Genomic DNA, 9,628 nt, shown 5'->3' on the forward strand with positions numbered 1-9,628 from the left:
AGTTTGTTTACATTCCTTATCAGTTTACAGTTCTTTATTTGTCTACTTGTTTATGGTGTGTACAGTTTATTTTTGCACTACCAATTATTGGTAATTCAGCCACACCTGCAGCAAAAATAAATCTCAGGGTTGTATATGATGTCATATAACGGTCAACCAGTTTACCTATCTCGGCTGCACCATTTCATCAGATGCAAGGATCGACAATGAGATAGACAACAGACTCGTCAAGGCAAATAGCGCCTTTGGAAGACTACACAAAAGAGTCTGGAAAAACAACCAACTGAAAAACCTCACAAAGATAAGCGTATACAGAGCCGTTGTCATACCCACACTCCTGTTCGGCTCCGAATCATGGGTCCTCTACCGGCACCACCTACGGCTCCTAGAACGCTTCCACCAGCGTTGTCTCCGCTCCATCCTCAACATCCATTGGAGCGCTTTCATCCCTAACGTCGAAGTACTCGAGATGGCAGAGGTCGACAGCATCGAGTCCACGCTGCTGAAGATCCAGCTGCGCTGGATGGGTCACGTCTCCAGAATGGAGGACCATCGCCTTCCCAAGATCGTGTTATATGGCGAGCTCTCCACTGGCCACCGTGACAGAGGTGCACCAAAGAAAAGGTACAAGGACTGCCTAAAGAAATCTCTTGGTGCCTGCTACATTGACCACCGCCAGTGGGCTGATAACACCTCAAACCGTGCATCTTGGCGCCTCACAGTTTGGCGGGCAGCAACCTCCTTTGAAGAAGACCGCAGAGCCCACCTCACTGACAAAAGGCAAAGGAGGAAAAACCCAACAAAAACCCAACCAACCAATTTTCCCCTGCAACCGCTGCAACCATGTCTGCCTGTCCCGCATCGGACTTGTCAGCCACAAACGAGCCTGCAACTGACATGGACTTTTTACCCCCTCCATAAATCTTCGTCCGCGAAGCCAAGCCAAAGATATGTACTCTGATTATAAATATGAAATATGAAATCATCCTTATGTTCATATCATTGCTTATCCTCATCTTTCCTTATATCTGTAACTCTTTTAGATCTATAACTGAGCCTTAATTGTTTCTCATGCCTGGCACAGCACCATTTTTGGCTGCTTGCAATCATTGCTTTGGAATTTCCTCCAAATCTTTCCTTCTCTGAAATATTTCTCTCCCTTAGAAAAAGACTATCTTTTTCATAAAATGGTTCATCACCTGCTTTGTTGATCTGAACAATGTGGAGAGAAGACTGCAACCCAGATTTGCAGGCGACTTCCACAAGTGTTTCAAATGTATCTTATGTGAATCTACCAAAATGATTTGTCAAAATGGTATTTCTTAAAATGGATTCCAATGGGAGAAAGTACACTCAGTTTGATTCTGTGGGATAATCGCCCTTATTAATGCTCCAAATTCTGAATCTTAAGGTGGAACGATCAGAGGTATTTAGCACAATGCATTTACATGTACCAGCGACCTGGATTTGAATCCGGCGCTGAATTTAAGGAGTTTGTACATTCTCCTTGTGATGACAAGCATTTCTTCTGGGTGCTCTGCTTTCCTCCCACCCTGCAAAAATGTATGGAATTTGTTGGTTAATTGGTGTATTTTGGCAGAATGGGCTTGTGGGTAAGAAGGAAAGTCCTGTTACTATACTGTATCACTAAAAATGAAATGATTTTTTAATTAAAAAGTTAATTTTAAAAATTGGATAAGAAATGTATGTCATTTGAATGTGGATCTGTGGCTTATGCAGAATAACATATACAATTGTGCACTGATTAAATTGTTTCAGCATTGATGTCAGAAGTCAGAATCACATTATATGTAAGTAAAATAAGTAAAAAACATTGGTGTCCAGGATAGCCTACCAGAAATATTAGAGAATTCATGATATGGCTGGATATAAATGTCCGAGGTACATTCCAATGCTAAATCAACCTCATTATTGAAGCTTTATGGAGATTGATTGTTTTCTTGCTACAGTTATTAATGACTTAAAGCCTTTGATAATTTATGAAAGCAGTTGCACTTGTTGGTGATGTACTTCATCATCTGTTTCACTGCTCACTGAATCATCATTTTACCTCCACAGAAAAGAGCCTTACAGCTCAATAATGCATAATTTGCATCCTTGTCAAGGCTCACTGAAAGAAAAAAAAACATATACACACTTATTTAATTTAAGCTTTATTGTATTCACTTTGAAACAATCATGATAAATTAATTGTGTAAATCGGCTGATGAAAATAATTTAGAACTTCAGAGCCCAGCAACATGTAAGAGGACAAAATTAACCATCTGAACAGTTTAACTGAAAGGTCATCACCCTGAAAAATTAGTTTTCTATCTCTCTCCACAGTTGTTGGCTGAGCTGAATATTTCCATTGTTCTATATTTTTAAAAGGTTTTTAAAATCTCTGTATTATGCTTGACAGGAAGAGTAATCAGCTCCTGATTTGTTCAAATGTCATAAATTGTCCCTACTCAAAACAATCTTTGATATATTTGATCCCACTTTGAGACCAAATTTCTAAAAAATTATTATCAATTGTTAATTGGTCCCAACACCAGTTTGACCATTGAGTTTATTCCATATTGTAATAATATATTTTAGTAAGGGGGTTTCCTAAGGACAAGATAGTAATTTAGAATTCCATTTATATATAAAAATTTCTGCAATCTTCTCACCAACCTTATGCAGTTCCAATTTTACCCAAGAAGACTTATCTCCTCCATCGAAGGGGGAGATATACTGGGGTTAACGTTTGATGATTCCTTCCTCCAGTCTCCCATACCACTATCTCCAGTATCCCTAGAGATGTCCATGCCAAGACATTTATCCCTGAAGGGAGGAAGTCGGCTCTGGATGAATCACATAATGTTTCATCTGTATGTAATTAATGCTTTTGGAAAGCATGATTTTATCACATTATATGGGAGAATTACATCTTTTTTTTCCTTTTCCTTTGGAGGAGGGGGTCTTTCTCAATTTTTTTTTTCTTTTTCCTACTTTTCTTTAAAGGATCAGCATAGTTGTGTAATTTTGTATTTATAAACAATAGTGCAGAATTTGATAATTGTGATAATGCGTTGATTCTTCCTTTGTATATCAACATGTAGTTCAGTTTTGGTATTTTATTGTACACATCTGTAATTTTTCTGTTTTATAACTTCATGTTGATTGAAAATCCTTAATAATAACACAAAAAGATTAATTGTCTCAATGAATATTTTGAGGACTGTTATTCTTTGTGGGTTCATGAATTTTGCAGCCATTTAGTAATACAATGTAAGCTTGCTGACTTCTGGTAGAACAGATTCCTTAAAGCATGCAAATAAATTATCTAACTAGTCAATTCTGTTGCAGGTTTATGTGATTCAATCAAATTCTATCCATTCCTTGAGAGTGAAATAAGATTATCAAAAAGAGAGGCTGAAGATTAAATGCTGATCGGAGATAAATTTACCAAAATGCAATGTACCAGCATGCAGGGAAAATAAAGTGCTCAAGGAGGGCAATTCAGGCAGAGGTTGAAACAACAGGGTGAAACCATTTTACTTTGAAGTTGATTGGAAAGAGGTTGCTCATTATTACTGCAAGGGATGTTCAAATACTCTAATGGATATTAAAATTTCTTAGTGTTCCTGGAAAATATAAATACTTGCAGTGTGACAAAGAATATTTTAAAATAAAGGTGGGTAAATCAAATGTGGCCTTAGATCATCATATAGTTGATTGGATGATATGTGTGAGCAGGCACAAATACATTTTTGATAAAGTTACTGAAATATCAATAGAAGTAGTGGGTTTGCACAATTCTTTTGGGAATGCTCACTTTGAACCTCTCCAATGTGATAAAAACTATTTTGATTACCTGTCCACTCTTACCACATTGGAAACACTGAGATGAGTCAAGGTCTTGAGACTCACTCTTATCATTTGGATAGAAATCGTGGAAACTATGAAAGAGATTGTGTGGAACATGATACTGAAACACTAGTTTCAGACATGGAACAGTTAATTGTCAACTACAGCCAGAGGTCAATATAATGTAGGCTATGCTATCTGAAAAAATACTGATGATTAGAGCAGTGTTTGCCCATGTAGTCATGGGTGTACAGGGATTATAGAAAGGGACTGATTAGGCAGCCTTGCAGAGCACTGGTGTTAGGGGTGATCATGGAGGAAAGGTAGTTTTTGGTCCTCATTGATTGTGGTCTGTTGGATAGAATATCATGGATCCAGTTGTAGAGGGGAAGGCTGAGGCCAAGATCATGGTGTTTGGGGATTAGTTTATCTGGAACAATGGTGTTGAAGGTGGAGCTGAGGTAAATGAAAAGTAATCTGACATAAGTGTCCTTGCTATCTAGATATACAAGGCCAGAGAGATGGCATCTGCCATGGATCTGTTGCTAGAGTTGATGAATGGAAGTGAGTCAAGCTTGCCTGCAATGCTGGATTTAATGTGAAACATGAATGACCTCTGGAAACTCTTTGTGATGGTGGATGTAAGAGGCAGTTATTTAGGCCTGATGTTATATTTTTCTTCAGCACCAGAATAATATGGCCATCTTAAAGCAGGTGGCTACTTGTGGCTGGAACTGGGAGATTTCAACAACATTAATGTACAACTCTGTGAGATGGAAGGTGGTATACATCTGGTCTCTTAGGAGAGTGCTGTGAATCTTTTAAATTCTCCACTCTGGAGGTTGTAACAGTTAGGGAGTTGGTTATATTTATGGAGATAGTTGATAATATTTTGAAAAATCAAGGAATTGAGAGCTTTCACAGAAGAGGAGGTGAAACCTGAGGCACCATCAACAGAATCATATTGAGTGGCGGAACTGCATCCAGGGGCTGTACTTATTTTCTAACGTCCTTTAGTTTTTTTGGTTAACATGATCAAAAAGGGCATTATCCATAACACCTTGGTATAGAGGTGGCAGTTAACTGTTCTTTAGGTAATTTGACAAAGATAAACTGTGTAAGCTCATGATTAATACATAGAGCAGCCTATTGGAAGTATATGGTCAACCAATATCAGTAATGTATCCCAGAGAGAGAAGATCCTGAGAGAATGAAATAATCTCCAAAGCAATATTGCAATGATGTCCTGGTATTGTAAGGGCAGTGATATCCAGTGTAGTGGTGATATATAGCATTATAGTATCATTAACTGGGATGAGATAATTTGCTATTAGACAACAAGATTAAGAAGTACTATTATTTTATGGAGGCAATCAGACCACTCATTCTTATTTCTGCATTTGGAAGTAGTGTGCTGATTCACTCTATTAATTCTAACAGACTTACAAGTGACAAGCAACCTGAATTGATCTGACCTGGAAAGTTAGATATTTTGTGTTGGATTTTTGAATTTCTTGATTTTATTTTCATGTGATCAAGATAAATATGAGAAAAAATGTTCATGTGGTCTTGTGGAAGCAATCAGGCAGGGTAAGAATTGTGCATTTATTAAAGTGAGAGCACTGCACAAGCTAGTGGAAGTATCTTTGATTAAATTACAGGAAAATGGAAATCATTTGACTCCCTACTTCCCTACAAGAATTCCCTTAGAATGTGGTTTTGGTAAGATATGGGAAGGCTTAAACATGGACTGAAAATCGGGAGAACCCTGCATCCTAGTGAGATCACGCAAAGCCATCCTGAAGATAAAAAGATTGCAAGGCAGTCAAGAACAGATACCTTGTATTCAATGAAGGCTAAAGAAGACAGAGTATTACACATAATTCACATCACAGACAGTTGCAAGATTACAACTCCAGCACTGGACGGGCAACAAAGGGGAGGACCTAAGAAGGTGAGAAATTAGGAAAACATTGCCACATTATATCTTCAGAAACATATCAGTTTTAAATTGGAGAATGGACTGAGACTGAAAATGGAAGTCTACTTATTGGAACATGTGTGATTGCACTAAAAAAAGGAGTAATTGAATAATGACACCTGGAAAATTTCTGCTGATTAGAAAAATAAATCCACTTGAAAATCAGAATTGTGGATGTTTAATTACTGGGTAATTTAGAAGAGATATTTCATGAATGGTCATCCTGAATGCAAAATAGTGAAATTGAGATTGGAAAAGAAGCAGCAATGTTAAATTCAAAGTAGCAAGTTCATGCTTTTGTGAAATTGAGAATTCACAGAGGTCCACTGTCATTCAGTCATTACATAGAAAATAAAGACAGAAACAAAGGTGCTAATAAATGCTTTTTAATAATGCAGAAATGTGCCTTATATTGAGTCCCACTACTCTTTTTTTAAGTATATTGTTAAAGAGTTTAACATATAAATCCTATATACAAATTCCTCTAGAAGAACAAATAACTGATCATGTCATACATATATACATAATTATTTTTTAAAATATATATACACCTACACACACACACACATATATATATATTTATATTTATACATAAATACATACATACATACATATATATATATATATGAAAATTTTTTTAAAACTATCCATATTTGTTTATTTAACAATATTTCTTAAAAAAATATTTCTGGATAGAAACCAAGTAAACAACATTAGACAATTCTTTTATCTAAACTAAGTGTGAATTCTGTCGAATTTAATGATATAATCTATGACAACCATAATTAAACCCATATTAACAAGTTGATCTAATAAAAAGAATAATCTTTTTTAAAAAGAAACAAAAATCCTAAAACTAAATCTTATGTATTCTCTCCCTCTAATCAAGATAATATTGTAGAAAAGAATATAAAGATATGGATCAGAAACTAGACAGAGAATCACCAGAGCATCCAAATTAAAAAAAAATCTTCCAACCATGATAGTATTCTATGAATGGGCACTTCCTCTTTTCAAATTGAAACTTACTATCATTTATATTGTATGTAATTTTATCCGAGCTTCAGTTGGACATTTAACCATGGTGAATGAATAGGTGACAAGTCAACTTTCCATTTCAATAAAATTGAAAAGCCCCAATTTAAGAAGATTTGGGGAAAACATTTTCCAAACCTGTTTTATCTTGTGAACTGGATATACTTTCGTCCATGTTCCAGGAGAAAGTTTTAGATTTTATTATTTTGATAACCAGACGAGCAATTTATTTGAGTCCCACTATCGTCATTCGTCTGAATGGGATTCCAGGCAAACAAAGTACTTGCCATGGCATTTCAGTGTTCCATTGCACATGGCATGCAGTCATTGTTTGGGTTGTCATTGATTGCATTTTAAACTGTAGTGTCATTGCATAGGAATTATGGAAGCTTTGAACTTGGTCATTTCACTAAATATTTTAATCTATCAATATATCAATTTACACAAATATGATGAAGTCTCTTAATGTCCTTCAGAATTTGGTGTCTGATAATGGATCCAAACAACAGTTAAAATCCCCTCTTATCAAAATATTCTCATTTGCTTGATTCAAATTCAAAAATGTTTCATTTACATATTCGACACCTTCTTTTGGTGCAGACACACTCATGAAAGTCCAAGCTTCTGAAAAAAAAAATTACAATTAACCATCAATTCTCTACCTGCACTGGCAGAGAATGATTCCAAAATAAAGGGTAACATTTTATGTATCAAAATCGATACCCCTCTGGCCTTGGAATTAAAAGATGATGCAATAATATGACCTACCCAATTCCGTTTCAACTTCAAATGTTCTTTCTCAGTCAAATGAGTCTCTTGTACAAAAGCAATATCAACCTTCATCTTCTTAATACAGTTCAATACTCACTTCCTTTTTATCGGGTAATTAAGCCCCTTAATGTTAAATGTCGCAAAATTCAAATTATTAATTTTTCTCTTTAGAGTGGTACCCAACACAGCTAACCCTTGCATAAATAAAAAAGTTCCTAAAAAAACACTATACACTAAACTTTAAAACAAAATCAAAAATTTAAATTCATTAAACTAAAAATTAAGAAAGAATATATATTAAAAAAGAAACCCTAAAAAAAAACACCCTATATATACAGGTTCAACTCTAGCAACAGAAGTTTTAAAAGTTTGTAAAGGAATAGGTTTATACCTTTGTGGCCTACCTTCCATGATTCTTGCTGCTTCTATAAGAATTGCTTCCTCCTCTTCTTCCAGTATTGCAGGATTTTCCTCCTCTTCTTCTTTTTGTTAACACTTCAGCCCGGGTGACTTGGCTGCAGGTCTGAACCCCCTCCCCCCACCACAGCGGGCCGATTTAGTCAGCTGGACCCAGTTGGGAGTGGTGCGCATGCACGAGTCTTCGCGCATGACCAGTTCTGCCAGGGCAGGAAGATGAACGTCCTCTGACACTGCACTTGTGGCAGCGACGCCACTGGCCACGCACAATTGTTTGCGTTCTCAGTCGGGGTTGGGAAATAATTATCAAGTTTTTGGAAGATTTGTTCAAGACTGAATTGCAACTTGATCCATTTATTGTGTTTATTGGGTTATACTAATACATTAACGATGGGTTTGTGATTAGATAAATTCCAAATAGCATTTATACGTCTGGCGTTAGTGGTGGAAGTGCATTGCTGTTATGTGGAAGAATGATGTTGAATTGAATATACAAAGATGGCATAATGAACTAAAATTGTGTATTTACTTAGAGAAGGTCACTTTCAACATACGGAATAATTATTCTTTTTTTTGTTAAAATGTGGGCTTTATATTTGAAATGTATGGGTTTGGATAAAAGGTAAATGTGTTTTTTTTTATGGCGTAAAGCTTTGGCACACCACACAGCAACTGATAATTACCCAAAATATGTATTTTGCTCCGCATGGGGGGAGGGATGTAGGGGGTGGGGTGGGAGGAGGGTAGGAGAGGGGGTTAGAAGGGGTATAGTGTTTTTTATGTAAATTGAATGTATTTTATAAAATTTATAGATAAAATGTTCAAAAAAAAGAATTTGGTGTCTGGACAATAAATTGTAAATGTGAAGGGATGCTTAGTATCTAGATAGGTGTGTTTCTTCCTATGCGTGAGTTGGGGAAGTGATGAAAATGGAGAGAAAATAGCATTATATGAAAACAAAAAAAGACTGCAAGTGCTGGAATTTGAAACAAAAATATAGTATGTAGTTAAGCATCAGATGTGGATATTGAAGTTTCAGGTCAAGACCCTGCATCAGTAAAGGTAAGAAAAGAGATTGCCACTTCATAGTGGTATGAAGGAGAGTGTGATAGATGGAACCAAATTTCGTAGGATTGGGGTGGGGGAAGTGGGGAGAGAATCATATGCAAATAAAACAGGTGTATAAAGAGGAGGAGATGGGAAAGGTGAGCAATGAAAGAACAAAGTCTAGGTGAGTGTATGAACGAGAAGAACACCAAGGATATGGAAGATACTAAAATAGTAAATTGGAAGAACATCTCCTATTACAACATAATGTTATGAATATGAACTTGTTCTTGTCCCACACACGCTCACCTGTCCATCTCCTTCCCATCCAAATTTGTACACTCGTGTAAAATTGTCACTGAGTGCATATGTGTTTTTTTTATGTTTCTTATGTACTTTAGATTCTAATTGAGCAAAATATCTCATGACAAAGCTGGTCATGCTAGTAAACTGATAAAGTAATCATAATAATTTGCATTTGAATTCTATAAAGATTTTGCTTCTTAATGTGGTTGGTTCAAT

The 9,628-nt window shown here is 36.0% G+C and overlaps 1 long non-coding RNA gene across 2 annotated transcripts in view; it reads right to left on the reverse strand.

The window, feature by feature from the left end:
- Positions 1–9,628, reverse strand: part of LOC138739933 (uncharacterized) — an 86,455-nt gene that overhangs the window by 40,210 nt on the left and 36,617 nt on the right. The gene's annotated exons all lie outside the window — the stretch shown is intronic.

This window comes from Narcine bancroftii, chromosome 7 (assembly GCF_036971445.1).
Source record: "Narcine bancroftii isolate sNarBan1 chromosome 7, sNarBan1.hap1, whole genome shotgun sequence".
NCBI lineage: Eukaryota > Metazoa > Chordata > Chondrichthyes > Torpediniformes > Narcinidae > Narcine > Narcine bancroftii.